General features: G+C 35.6%; 2 protein-coding genes across 2 annotated transcripts in view; one reads left to right on the top strand and one right to left on the bottom strand.

Moving 5' to 3' along the window:
• nbs (nibrin) overlaps positions 1-2,268 on the top strand; it is a 54,242-nt gene extending 51,974 nt beyond the window's left edge. Inside the window, exon 12 of the transcript XR_013058808.1 lies at positions 2,235-2,268. The gene's annotated coding sequence lies outside the window, so the exon portion shown is untranslated. The remainder of the gene's footprint in view (positions 1-2,234) is intronic.
• LOC117159026 (A-type potassium channel modulatory protein KCNIP1) overlaps positions 1-16,115 on the bottom strand; it is a 434,143-nt gene that overhangs the window by 231,862 nt on the left and 186,166 nt on the right. The window lies entirely within an intron of this gene.

The following is a 16,115-nucleotide window of genomic DNA, read 5'->3' as shown; positions in this document are numbered from 1 at the left end:
CTCGAGTGAGGATCCGCCATTACGACCCTGAAGGGCGCAGCTAGCGTACGCGATGAATCACCCGGAGGAAATGATGTGCACATACAGACGCTCCGAGACCGACAAGTGTAAGCCAGCTTGTGTGCACCGGCCTCTCAAACCACGCGCCATCGTGAGAGCGTTCGAGAGCTTATGCTGCACGTGATCGCGACTCCTCGCTATCTTTGCCACCCGACGGATATTTTTGCGCTCTTTTGCTTGCGCACATAAGCCTTCGCGTTCTTTTCCTACTCGATCGATGAAGTTCCATTCGACACTTTATTTCAGGTATATTATATTAGGTATATATTATTTGAACGCTAAAATTATTATTAACGAACATCAGATCAATTAACTATTTACGATTATTGGTTTTAAATAGAAGCTTTAATAATATATGTCTGTAAGAAAATCTTCGAAACATAGGATAACATAGTTTCGTTTATGATTACGTGATTTATAAGTTTGAACTTTGTTTCATAACTATGACGTCCATTTATATTTATCACGCGTAATTATAATGTCTCGTAACTTCGCTCATAAGAATAAATACAGTTTGATTGATTTTCAATAATAAGGAACTTATTAGCAGTAATATATCGTAATAAAATATACCATTCGACATGACTGTCGGTTTGTATACCGGTTTGTGCACAACAAGTGGAATAAGACAGGAACAAAGTGTCTGGTATCATTAACATATAATTTATATAAAGCTATATTAACAATTTTGCAAAAATGAGAAACTAATTTTTGCAGATATCTATCCTCTTTTTCCTCAAAATTATAGCCTCCCACTTTATCCGTTAAAAAAAACCATAGCTTTAATTATAAAGATACTACTTTCTTTCCCGTGTCGATTATAATTATACCTGTGTATCTAAATATACACCCGTGGCCAAGAAATACATAATTATGATAAAAAGAAACAGTCACTTCTTCACACGTCGGTATTCCAATGAACGCAAGTATGTATAGAATTATAAGCATTATATATTGTTATGATAATGTAGTATGAGAACATAATAAAATATGCAGTTGAATACCAAAACAAAAGCTCCGAGAAGACTGGCTTTTCTCAGTATGCAGTGTCAAGAAAATGCAAACGATACATGATTTACAAATGCCATTCGCACGGCTGTCCCAGGCGGTGCACACTCTACTGAAATACAGGGTGATTACGGGGAAACGAGCGCAACAGGTGCCGTGTTGTCTGCACTGGGAATCTTTTATAATCTTATCTCAACACCTCAGCCCCTCGATTTCATGGTATTTCTTTCAGGAGCGCCGTGCAAAATGAGACACAACGACATAAACTATCAGATTGGTGCATACCTATGGTATACACGATCTTTTTCAAATGAAACTTTGCTAGTTTTTTCAAAGTACGATATATTTGATCAATTGTTGGTGGGCCAGTATTGGAAGCCTAAATAAACAAATATCAATAAAGATACATATATTTAATTAAGTAAATATATTTATATAATATATAAAAATATGGATATACCGAGACGTTAGATTCAAAGAAAGAACGTTTTTTTATATACCTATATTTTAAAAGATAACCTAATATTTAAAATATAACCTACTTCTATTGAAGCGATATATAATTTTGTTGTCATCGACGCTCTTTATAAGTGTATAAAACAGAATTAATGAACAAAAAATGACGAAAACAACAAGAATAATTTTTGAAAGGTAGAAGAAAAGAGACGACAATGTAACGACTTAACTTCGCGTATCTTGATCAACGAGTTCAACATCTAAGAGAACATGATTCAAAACCTGTGATTAAGGAACAATATCTGCATACTCGAAGGATGACTACTCTTTTTCTCGCTGACCATTTATTACCACAGCGGTAAGCCTGACGCGTAGAGTAACTAAAAGCCGCAGGATAAATATAGGGATATTCCAGGATAAAATGCTCCATAGTGCATGACGACTATTACATAAAGCTTAAAAATATCTTATTATGTATCGTACAACGTTTCAAGCGGATATAAAATAGATGAAGATACTAATGTACTTCGATTTCTTGATATTACATTTTACTATCTTTTACACTTTATCGTCGCGTCCTTAAACTCGTTTCTCATGTATTTGAATGTTTTTTTATCACAAATATTATTATTTGTTATAGACACTTGATAATTTTATAATGCCCAAAGAAACTAATTTAATTTCTCTATTTTTTTTTTTTTTTGTTACAGAGCCAACTCAAGGAGCTTTCGATTTAAAAGAAAGGTGAGTTATATATAATACAATACATAATAACTAGACTATAAAGCTGTATAAAAATTCATATTCCTCAGAAGTTAATTAAAACAGTGGGATTTTAAATGAAGGTTTGTTTCGTCCCATTAAATATCGTAATGAGTACTTTATTTTGGATATTTTGTATAATTTTGCATATGATCTACGTTCTATGCATTTTTGCTCTCTTAATTCGACTTATTAAGATATAAAAACTGAATCATCAAGGAGTGGAGAGTCATAGCTACTCATGGTTTCCTGAGCTACTGAAAAATACCCGAATTACGTGACTAACTTTGAATGCCATTACCAAATAACGGCATATTCTTTAAGAAGGGACAGTACGTAATATGTAGGTTCATTCATGGAAATCGGAGAGATTCGCAGTGACGTAGCTTCCATGACGTTACATCGCAATTCCAGTAGGCGGACTTCGTCATCGTAGTAAAATTTTTCACCTACGCGAAACTCGTAAAATCGATAGCATTACACTTGAACATTGTGCAATCTGTGTGCTACATATGAGGGATTTGCAATTTCCAAGTGATAATTCTTCTTTCAAACATATCAGCATTTGCGCGTGCTTAGTAAAGACAGTAAAATTAATATGCTTTGCCGTTTACAACTCTCTTTTAACTTTCTTAGAATGGTACAACGTAAACGATTCATTTAAGCTGTCATAAATTATGTGAAGACGTATAAGATCCACGTAACTTAAAACTAAACTGAGTCTTTCAAGACAGTTACCGCTAGAACAACTACTGTCTAACGTATATTTAAATATGCATTGTACATAAATTATTCTGGTCAGAATTCTATAACGAGAATAAAATAGATACGTACATATAATCATATTTCAAATTTAATGAAAGTCAACGTTAATCGTGCAGTAGCAGCATCTGCATAAATATGTTCGTTTGTTTTGGGCAGATTTAGTATTTCTCGTATCAAATATTTATAGTTCTAACAATTTCATTGTTTAATGAAACCTTCAATGAGAAATTTATTTACGCATTTACCTTGTAAGAATGGTTGTGAATAAGAAATGGAATATATGAATAAATAATGGAAAAACTAGTTTATGATTAACAGAAGAAAACTCGTGATTATATAATTGTAAATAAATTCTATCTAGTTTTAAATAATCATTCGTTTCATAAAATTAGAAACAATTTCATAAAAAGAAAGTCATGAGATTTTGTAAAAAATAAAACGTGCAGACTATAACACTTTGAAATATTGGATGAAGCGTATGTATACTGCAGAACATAAGCCATTTATAGACAAGATGTTGCAAAGGCGATATATTTCTTTCATTTACAGTTAGAGGAAGTAGAGGAATAAACGTGTAAACGAGCTAATTACAAATTCAGTATATAAGCTAAATTCCATGATGTTTACCTGCATTTTAATTGCAGTAGTTGGGAATACGTACTCTTGTGATCAAGATTAATAATCATTCTTTTCTTTCGCGTTCGCCAATCCTTGATTTCAAAGATGTAGAACTCATACATAAGTCAACGCCGTACTATTTATAATACTATGAATTTTTATAGATGTTGGATTTTCTTACGAAATTTTATACACCTTTTATACGTATAACTTTGTTATATACATCTATTATCGTTACTTCCATACTGTATGCCTGCAACGTACTTCGTATAGAAGAAACTTGAAAATTATATTAAAATTCATATAAATCACATGTCGTTAGTAATTCTAATTTTGATTTAATTGATATCGTAAAATAGCGTTATATAAATTCTCTACTCTAACTTTTCAATAACAAATCTTTACGCTTAGTCATTTATGTAGCTATCGTCTCTTCGTGTGCAACTTTAAAAGATTTGTTCTTCTCACCAGAATGCGTCATGATAACATTGTGCATCAGCTAAAAAAGTCTGCTATTCTTAGGTCGAGGAAGTCCCTCGTAGTGACGTAAATAACGTAATTTCTGTGAGGAAAGAAACGTTACTGTCCGGAAGCGGACGTGTGATCAGACTTATAAGACGTAGCCTTAATATCCCTTTCTTGGAAAAATCTTCCGAAAATGAGGATATTGGCTAGACGGAAATGAATTCTATTTTCATCCACAGTTATAAAGTACAATAGGTCAATTGTACTTATTAAACGCGTGAATAATCACATCTATGACTTTCGTCATGCGTAATGTTTATCATAGAGAAATTATTCTACAAGTATGTTTTTCTAATTAGAACGATATTTAATGAATAACGTAATAAATATATCTGACCAACGACTGTCCAAATTCTCTGTATTCCTCCTCTGAATACTTTAAAGGCCGTATAACCTTCGATACGCGGATATAGATAAAAGCAATCGATAAAATTAATTTCGCGAGATCGATATCTCCAGTAAAATTAGCTGTCGTTATTTTTCTTCTAGAGAAAATGCAACTTCACTGTGACATAATTGGAAAATCCTCGTAGCCCATTGTACTTCTAACATACTCATCGAGAATAAAATCGTTCCTAGCAATCGACCGAAGAGCGATTTTAGATATTCAAGAATGGCTGGTAGGAGTTTCCACGTGTGTCACTGTGCTTTCGTGGTTTCTAGACCACATTAAACTTTCCGTTATATAGAAAACACTTATATAAGTAATTATTCATTGCTTTTTATAACGTTTCGAAAAGAACGATATTCCATGCACAAATGTTTCTTCGTCAAACAAGAGAAGCAACACAATAGATAGCCGCTAATAATAAAAAAAGAGCTGTTTGCTTTACTGTTACATCTTTGGCTCCTGCGAAACTTTACTAGACATTTGGACCTAACAGATTCTGCCAGTTTCTAGATATTTTATGTCAAAACAATGATTCTAAATTAGATGAAAATGTCATAAAATGGCATTTACTTTCGTCAGTGACAAAAAATTCCAAAATTAACAAAAATGTACCTACTTGCGTCCCTTTTCTGTGTTCTTCACATCTCAGTAGCAGCGAATGTATTAATCCACGATCTAACGTATTGCAAAATTCTCAATTAGCCTATAAACCATGAAACAATACGCAATAAGTATCTGAAACTTGTAATCTGCATAACAATCGTGTCTCTCTCTGGAGCTTGTGCATTTTCTAGATCGCAAGTGAAGGCACACTTGCGCAAAATGGAGCGGTGTCGATTCGCTGATGATTTCGCGAGCATACCAGGTGGATGAGCATTTGCAGTGGGTGCGGTAGCTAGATCGCGATCGGTCGAACACGCTGATCGGCCTTTGGTGACAGAAATGGCCGACAATTATGCGAGCCAAGCCCGCGAGATGAGCTAACGCACGCGGTCGGCATCGCGACGGATCCGTAGCCGCTTTCCCTGGTCTTCTCTTCGCGCGGCTTCGTGATCACGCGCTAAAAATAATAGCAGACAGGCACGGCCAGACGAGCCGAAGGCGAGTGTGAATCAATCCCCGGAGGAAGTAGCGGCTCGCGCGGTTCCTTACTGCCTTACTCATTTACGACTCGGCCACTACGATTATATACATATATAACGCCGATTTTGACTGGCGATTTTGGATGCACTTCATCCACCGACCATTACACCGAAGTCGAATCTCTACTTGAGATTCGTAAAAATAGCTGTTCATCGAGCAATATACGTTGTACGTTTCGTTTCGTTTCGTTTCGTTTCTCGTGGCGATAGACTCGTGTCTGTGCAATTCTATGCTGGATACGCGCCGATCATGAATGATGAATCTTTAGTGCGATTGGAAAGCAATTTTCCTTATTCTAATTGCGATAAATTGCAGAATGTTTATATGGTTTTATGCGGAAAATTATACTCAACTGAATCTCCTCAAAAGTGATATTGAAAGAAAATTTGCATTATCGGTCATCGAAAACAGCAATTTACTGCAATAATACAAATGATTACGTTTGTAACTTCGATCATACTATGAGTTAATAATATTCAATGTGTTGTGGGATAGCGCTCGCTTAATAAAGATTATTCACGTTCTCCTTATTACTTAATGACATACGCAGCACATAATAAACTTTTAACAAAACACACGAACATTTAATGCAAACTTCTACATCGGTACTTCTTATTATTCCTGAAGAGATATCATAATGGATATCATCATTCTTTACAAAATTTCCTTTGTCCTTTCTGCTTATCATGACAGACTGTCCGGATATTTACGTAGGAGACGGAACCTAATCATATTTTCTTTAATACGTATTATAGCAAGTACTTTATTTTGCATATTTTATATATCTTTTAATATTATACGCATTCTGAGTATTTTTGTACCTTGAAATCTCCTATAAATACATAAAAATGGCCAGTTTGCTTATCAGTATACACACAGAGTCGGGAAACGAATTTTCATTAACGATCGTTTTAATGCCGAAAGGACAATGTATAATGCATATTTCGAACGTCGTGCGTTGAAAGACAAATGAAGTTTAATTTTAAAGCTTGATTGAATGGATTGCAACAACTGGCTGATAAAGCGCGATCGTTCAAGGATGTGTTTCCGGTTTTTACGGTTACACCGCCTAAAATTAAACCCGCTGATTTAAACTGAGCGCCGCCGATCATCGTACAACTTTAAACTCGTGACATTGGTTCTACGATATTTACATACAAGAATCTCTCTCGATGACTTGTTGATTCTCTACAAATTCGCGATTCCATGAAGTAGTACTGGAATTCTTATATTCCATGATTTACCGTCAATTTTGCCGATCTTGAGAACTTTACACGTCGCTGTCTCTAATAACACCAGAATCGATTGCTAAGTAAGTATATAATACTCACATGTACACATTTGGAGTCGATAATGACTATAACAGCGAACAAACGAACGTTCGTAAAATTCATTAAAACGTTCTAGTATTCTTGTTAAAAAAATAATCATCTTGATATTTATTGCTAGTACTCGTATTATTTTTCATATATAATATATCTCAATATAATTTCAATATAACAAAGCTATTGTTATATTATTATACCCATCGTTGAATTACGCTATTATTAGTTATTTTTGATACTTTACCGTGATTATGTATATTGTAGAATCAGTTGATTCTTCTACCACTATAACCTTTTCGCTATGTATAAATTAGTATTGCAAGCATGGTAATCTAGTGGACAAAAGCACAATAAAACACCGTAGTACAGACACATTGATAAAACATATTCTTTGTCACAGACGTATTGAATCGTTGTATTAATTTACATCTTCTTCATCGCGTATTTACATCTCATTGTCAAATTCAAAACTTCGTGCATTTTTACGATTCGTGTATTACGTCGACCTTTTTTCATTCAAGAAATAAATGGTATAAGTTATTCAAAATGTTTAACTTCGCGGATGAGTTAAAAATCACGACATTTGAAAAAAGTTTTCGTGTTAATTAGTGTAAAATATGTATGTAAACGTCTACATATCTGTGAATATGTATAGCACACGTCAGCATATATCGTGGTGGGCAATGAAAATTCCATCAACAGTGAACGTGTTAATCTGCGATTTACAAACATTCAGACGAATTCCTGCCGGTATATGATCAACATCGAAGCCATTCAGATTTATGTCGATTTCGGTAAAAGGATCGGCTGGAGGCTATATCGCGGGAAAATTAGCCACGTGTTATATATTACTATAGAAGGACGTAGTGGTATAAAGGTTGTCGGTATTCGCGAGGAGTACGATTTTCCAATGGTTGGCTCAGCTGATCGGCTCGTGCCGCGAGAAAAGACGCGGCAGTGCGTGTTAGAACGTGCGATCGTGCAAACGACATTCACGGTCGGATAACGTACGTCGGGTGAAATGCTCGAACGTGATCGCGACGTGAATGTTCCATGGCGTGGGACTCGTCGCCTGAGGATCTACGCTGCAATGTATCGTGGAATGCCGCCTGTAAGTCTTACTAAACGATGACCATTCTTTCTACCTTAAACATGCCGAGAGATTACCTTACGTACGTGTTCAGGTGGAAATATCGATGTTTGGAGGTTGCGGCAGAAACGAAATGATATATCTGTTTCCGTCGAATCTGCAATTAATTAATTTCAACGAAATATAAACATCGAACAATGAGAAACTGTTTGGCGAAAAAATGTATCGATCGAAAGTAATTTTATGTATATTCGTATTGTCTCTGTCTGTATACAGTAAACACTACAGACGTTTACGTACATTCAAGAGAATAAAATAGATAAAATTTGATCGGTATTAAAGCCAATTTGGCTTAATTGAAGTTAATGAATAAGCAAAGACACATAATCATTACAAAAATAATTTATTGTAAAATCGAGATTAGTTATAACGTATAATTTACTTCCTACACTCTTGATTTTCTTCGATCTTTCACTTTTATCGAGATACGTTTCAAACGATTGATTTAACGATCTGTATAATTCTATAATGTTGTAATAGTAATAATTATAAGCATCCCGGAATTTTCCTAAATTTCATTTTAAATCTAGAATGAAATTAAAAAATTAAGCTTGGACACATAAACGCGACTCTGTTTGTTTACAAAAACTTGAAAGGAGAATAAGTATTATCAAAATTAAGCAAACACTATCTAAAGTAATAAACACTATAATGACAGCATACATAAATTTGTACTTTCATAATTACATATGTGCATAAACGCATGTGTAAATACAAGTATTCTCATGGTCGGTCAAGAACGTCTGTGTGTAAAAATACAAAGACGCTAATCACTTGTGATAGGTTAACAACGCATTAATTTTTTTCCAGTTGCGACTTCTCATTATGGTATGTACGCATCAGCAAGAAAATCAAGTCGTACAATGTAGAGAAAGAGTCTAGTCGTTCCAATAGAATCGTCGAAACAAGATTTGTATAAAATTGGAAAATTCTAACGAAATTACGAGATACATATTTTAATACGAAAACAATGTGATTCTACGTATTCATTGCCAGCGAACTGTCACTGTCTTTTGTTTACCTCCTTTGGCGTCGTCGTGTTTTCATTGATATGCGTGCGCGAGCCAGCTTCGTCAATTTACTATCCTTCCAATTCTCCACGACCGTTGTATCCACAAAAAATTATCGATCCTTTCGAATGTGAATTAATCTCAGAGACGTTTTATGTCACGCGGCCATCCATATGGCAAGTAATTTCTCGGTGCGTCGCAAAAAACATTCGCTGACACGAACACCGATAAATGAACGCTGATTTCACGGCCCAGAAAATTCTTAAATCACCGCTGCCTCGATGCTGACCTCTCTCCATCGCACCGGTAAGCGATTTTATTTCGTTTCAATCTAATACATTCTGACCTGCGCTTCCGTTCAACTTCGTCCAAATTAGTCATGTTACCTGCCTTCAAGTAGTTGGCCACTACTTTACCAGTGTAAACCTGTTATGGTATTATACTTGACCTGAAATGCACTTTTTAATATTCTTTGTACCGATTCCTTTATTCTTATCGGACGTATTCTCTGTCCCATATAATACTCCGTTACTCAATAAGTTAACAAGATTTAATAAGAAATTCATTGCAAATGTTCTATAATTCGTTCGCCAATGAAGGCATCAAATCCAAAAAGAAATGTTTTTTTATCCATGGCATTTGTATTTAATTAAATCATATCTCTGCCAAGCGATGAACATTAATAAACACATTAACATATGAATGTTCACTGGAGGTATTATAGTGAATACTACTATACGTAATTAAGCTGTGGACGATATCGTTGCATATAAATCATAAACATGTTGTACAATTAAGCATAGCATTAGCGTTGCACGTGACTATTGAAGTTCATGCACCGATAGACAAAGTTAATAACAAAATCTATATGAATACCGTAATCGCGTGAAATTTTCTACTGATATGTGATCACTGAGCAACAAAGAAACGTTCAGGAATGGTAAAGTGGCAGGAATGGTTTGGGAGCAGAATCGCGTTTGCGATTGACCCGCTATCTGTTTCTTTGGGTTTCATGCGGCCGGTATACCTCGGGTATTGAATATTGCGCCAGGCAACGAGAGTGGTTCTGGGTGGTCCTTGTGCGGCCGAAATGTTAAGCAGAAAGGGCAAAACGGACAGCAAGACGGTCACAGAATGAGCGAGATAAAGAAAGAGAGAAAACGTGCAGGTCCCTATTGGGTTCTCGGCGTGCCTTTCGTACCCCTGGAATGTGGCCGATGTCTCTATCCGCTTCTTGCAGCGGCCACGATCACGGGGACCACACGAATCGATAATTGCCTCTTTCGAAAAATTGCTCCCGCCTTTTCCACTTGGACCAGTTAAACGTCGTTTTTCTGGGCAACGCGTCGGTACGCGCCTCGAATTCGCTCGCGTAATACCGAGCGCGAAAACCTGACCGGTTGAAGAAGCGAGATCCAAAGTACGCGGCTTCTGTCATCGGGATGTTCCGAGCCGGAGGGTCCAACGAACTTCGCTCTCGAATGTCGTCACTCGGTCGAATTAGTTCTCCTTATACATATAACAATAGATGTTTGTACTTATTCGTTGAGCTTGAAATAATGGCGGTAGCTTAACAATAGAATTATACCGATGATCTATAATGTGTGTCTAAATATTTTATACATAAATATTTCGAATTATAACGATGCAGTGGGACATGAATTATTAGAACGCAGGTTAACGAGACGATGCATTATTGGACGAGCGAATAGAAAATTCACAAGGAAGAAATCGTTGTGCTTTTGCTTGAAAGCTTTGCTTTCTTGTTTAATATTAACATTTATAAAGAAGTTCAGAAGAAATGCCATATGCAAACAAAGTTCGATTCCATATTTGTGAAAAATTGAATTGTACACACATGTACAGAATGCACTTAATATTGAGAGTATTGAAGCGAAGTGTTCGATATAATATTGAAAGACCAAAGGAATCTTTACTTAGGTTCGTTATTCGTACTCGTGGCAGCATTACTTCGGCATAACGTATTAGACTCGACTATACGTCAAAAAAAGAAAACAGGAAAAAACGAAATAAGCTAAAAGGATGTAAAATTAACAACATTATGTAAACGTAAGTATGGGGAGGACAAACAGGAGTAGGACGCGCTAAAGATGCTCAAAGATGGTAACGTTAAATGCACCGATGTTCATTGCTTGTCAACGAACATGTCATTTACTATATTTAGAAAAGATGTTCGCCGCAAGAAGAGGTACACGCGAACGTATTCTTTTCTCGCATCGTTTTTCAATTTTATAACGATCGTCGAACGAACTAACGAACGAATCCATTATATCGACGTAATGTTTCATTTAACAGTCGATGGTCAGAATGCATGATTCCGACTATTCTCTTTCATTTCTATCGAAGCGATTATCGGTTATGATGACAGACATTACGCGATAATGCGTGACTACTCGCGTAACAGCGTGATACCAAATTAGGCTAATTTGCATACCTAACATACACCATGAGCGTGTATCGTGGCAAATGTTAGCAGAAGATGAATTCGTCATGCACCGGTTGCGTATGACAGCTTCCACTGCTTATTTTCGGAAAAACACGCGTATTTCCTGCGAAACAATAATCCATGTTGACTCACTAATCAACCGGCTCGAACCGCGCTGCTCTCGTTCCTGCGGCTTCTTTTCGCTTGTCCTTTTTTTTTTTTTTTTGTTTTGGCCAAGCGCCACGAGGAACGCGTACGTTTTCTGGGTAACGTCTAGTCACCACTTAAACTCAGTGTAACGTATTTGAACCGGAAACAAAATCCTGCATGCAAATAATCAAACTAGATGTCCACGTGTGACGCACACGACTAATTTCTCACAGCGACGATGACAGACAGATTTGTAAAATATGTATTACGTAGTTGCTAATTTTAGTATAAAAAGTGATTCGTCTCGTGAGATTTATTGTAATACCTTCGATCGGATATGCTTGCGTTATTATTACGAGCAGCAGGAATATGTGGCACGACTTGTTTGGCGAGTATGTTGCAGTAAGGTCAGTTTTTCTATTGTAAGTCAAGGAAGAAATGATACTAATTACTCGGAAGTCGGAACAAAAAATTAATGTGGCGTATTTGAAATAAAGTTGTAAGTGCAACTAAGTAAATCGGGATAAATTAAATGTTATACTAGCTTGTATTATGTTCGTATGTAAATAAAATTGATACCAAAAGATTTTTAAATAATCCATTCACATTCCATGTGCAAAGAGAAATTCTTGAATCTGAATAGTTTGATTCAACACGTTTTATAAGGTACGAAGGAACTTGAACAAAGTTTTGTGTAAGAAGTTAGATTCAAGCAATTGATGTTCAAAAAGGTTGGAACAAGTAATTGAGAAAAAACTGAAGAAAACTGCATGTACAAACTAATAATAAATTCGACTAAAAGTGATTATTAAAATTTCATGAGTAGGACGCCGTTTATATCTATATTTTTAGAGATAATTCAATGTGCTTAAAAGAGGCAAATAATGAAAATTCAAGATTTTCTATTAGCTTTGTAACGCGGTATTTGCGCTAAACGCGTACTTCTACGTTTCTTCTACAATGTTCATGCCGCGTGCAGCTACGTTTTCCCGTTATCATCGGGAGTCATGATTCTGATGTGATAACTTATATTATGTATACATAACAAGAATCATGTGTATACGTAGTACGCAACTCAAGATTGCTCGCGAACCTACTGAAAAATCTCGTGAGGACGGTCACGTACACCTTACTGTTTAAATTAAATTGCAGCTCCTCGCAGGATGTGTCACTGACGAAGCTCACACCTGTTTATTATTAATCATAGAAGATGTTAATCAGATTCCGATCAGTACGCCAATAAACGATGCCGACCATTATAAATACACAGTTTCATTACCCGAAGAGTACGATTTACACGATAAACTTGCTCATCAGTTTTTCCATGTTTAAATTATTTTTCCACTTCACGTTGTATTTCAGGCAATTTGGAATCAGGTGATTTTCTTCTAACTTTCTAATAAACTTTAAACTTGCGTTTATATCTTTTCCTCCTTTGTACCAATAAAACATTCTGATGATGTTTGTCTATCATAGAAAAAGCTAGGACATCCTGTATTCGTCTTAATCTTGCATTTACTTCCAATGAAGGTTGTCTTGTCAATCTTTCAAGAACCTAAAACAACGTGATCGCGAAAGCTTAAAAGCATATGATACGTGTTCTCGATAACGACGAACTCCGCGTGATCGCATTTATAGTTCCGTTAAACAAACATATAGTCACGTATCGTCGTTGCATACTTATAAAATTATCATATAGAAAATTATCGTGGTCCACCTGAGAATTTTAGATACGGTGTGAATTCGTAGAGCGGCAAGGGCCGAGCTGAAATACCGAGCGTTATCGAGGCCGTGAACGATTGAATCATGATGTATGTACGAGTACGCACGCGACAGTCAAGACGCGACTTCCAGGAGAAGGTATTAACAACGGTTCGAATTGGCACGCGTACTTCCCCAGCAGACGACCTGCATAATCCTACAAGAGTTGAGCAATGGTAGAAAGGACTGGACGATTGTCGGATCGAATGATTGAATTATGTACTTAATTACACGGCTAACATTCATCCCTTTTATGACATGACATAATGAGTTTTGATTGAATAGGGTTGCTTACATTACATAAAAACAATAACAGATTTCTCGCAATAATCGAATAACGGAATTCTATAAACCTTCCTGTTATTATCAATTAAGCGTAATTTTGTTTTTACATATCCAGATACTTTATAACTTCTTTGGGGTGTATAATGGGAAATATATTTAAAGGAATTAGATATAAAGGTAATATAAAATAAGGGATAAGACGTTATGGGAACAGTAATGCACTAAATTTGATTTATTCATTATGGATTTCCCATACGTGCATCAGAAAGGAACAGTTTTAAATTGAGCGCTATTGCAAATTGTAATAACAGGATTCTACAATCGTCAAGACCATTTCGTTTAAATTGTTCGTAAACGTTAATTATTAAAAAATATAATATAACGGTATAAAAAGATAATGTGGTACATAAACATTAAAAAAATTGATATTCAATACACCTCCGATTCTCATAACATAAATAAGTTTCATTTATCCTGTCTTAATTTCTTCAATGGTTTAATTCGTATGGTTCAGATGTAATACTAACTAGGATGGTTATCTTTTTATTATATAACAGAGTATTCTAATGTATCGGGATACACATGCGTAGTCATACACGAGGTATTCTTCGAACAGCGTTTCTTATGCACTTGACCCCGAAAATTAACGTGACGTAGACAACGTAGACGTCTGCTTTCGTAGGCGCGAAATCATTTCGCAACTATTGGCGAGACCGCCGTAATCATTGCGAAAACTCGCACGTCATCCCGTTAACCAGTTTATACCATAAACCAATAGCGGCGAAAGTAGAAGAAAGGCACGGGAGGAGAGGTTGGCCTTGATTCGAAATTCGTCCCTTCTACTTTCAAGATCGCTTCTATTTTTACCGTAAAATACGTGCTTCACGAGATTTTTGATCTCCTGTGACGTCACACACGTAATAAAAAAATAGTTGCGTTGTTATGTGGTATAATCCGTGGCACCATAACCTACAAATCGTTAGTCCGATCGTTCTCACTCGTAACGTGATTTCTAAAGCGAGTGTAATAGAAATCGCTTAGTCATCTAGAAATCCTTTCTCTATCGATTCTTGTACTATAACACGTACGTCAATTCAGTATTAACTGTTATAATAGTTTAAACTACCTACACCTGCGTTGTGCGAATAGGGAAATTTAAACATTTAAAAAGGGCAACGTTAAAATGAAAAGTAAAATGAATTATAAACATCATATTACTGTTTATATTGGGTTATAAAATTTTACACAGAAGTATAACAATATTTATTATATCTATTAGGCTATAAAACGCGAGTAACTAATATTCTGAACATTTTTATTTACACCTCTATTGATAGTCTCGAGATGAAAAACAGTTGAACGGAGCCACGTCGATGTGCTTTTGTTTATCGATGTACTTACTAAGAGTCTTAAAACAAAGAATCTTACTATAAATAAAAAGATCACTGTCCCATATGAAGTTCTCGATACTTAGACACCGATTACACAGTGACTTATTAAAATTACACAATTAACACGAATTTACTAACTCATTACTGAGAAGTATGACATGTTTATGCTACTGGAGAAGCTTCCGAAAAAAAATCTGCGAAATAGATGTCATCGTCTTTTGACTTACTCGCCTTTGTCCTACCGAGAAAAATCGTTCGCTCCTTTTCGGAAATAGTAGCGTTCGTCATAACGTTAACGAAGCTGCTGCTCATCCCTCCCTTCGATTTAATGGGGGTTTCACGCAGAATTACGATTACGAGATACGAGTAAGGGAAGACTCGGTAAAAAGAAACGTGATCACTGATTTCAAGTGAGAGGAAGAAGAGGACACAGGGTAACTTTCAGAAGGGGAAGGTTTATTATCGAGGTGGGCCGATCGCACACGCGAGATGAGTACACGGTTAGGTGAACATGCAACTAATTGATCCGAGATTTAACGACATCCACATCGATAACAATTATGTTCTCAAACATGTCAAACGAAGAAGAGCGTTCGCGTAGAAAAGAAGAAAAAGAAGATATTAGATAAATCGTAGATAAAATCGCAAACTAGATATTATCGTTTCTTCGATACATTAACCCGTTACAAATTCTAATAATAATTTTTTGGTTATATTCATCTTCTTATTTACAAAAATGTTTTTTATCATTTTATGCATTTGTATTTGCAAAGGCTGGAATTAATATCTCTCTGTTAACATTCAATAATTGTAGAAATTTTTAATTAATAAATTACTCGGTTAACAGATAAAAACGCATGTAGAAATCT

Source organism: Bombus vancouverensis, chromosome 7 (genome assembly GCF_051014615.1).
Source record: "Bombus vancouverensis nearcticus chromosome 7, iyBomVanc1_principal, whole genome shotgun sequence".
NCBI lineage: Eukaryota > Metazoa > Arthropoda > Insecta > Hymenoptera > Apidae > Bombus > Bombus vancouverensis.
This window is presented reverse-complemented; position numbering and strand designations above follow the sequence as displayed.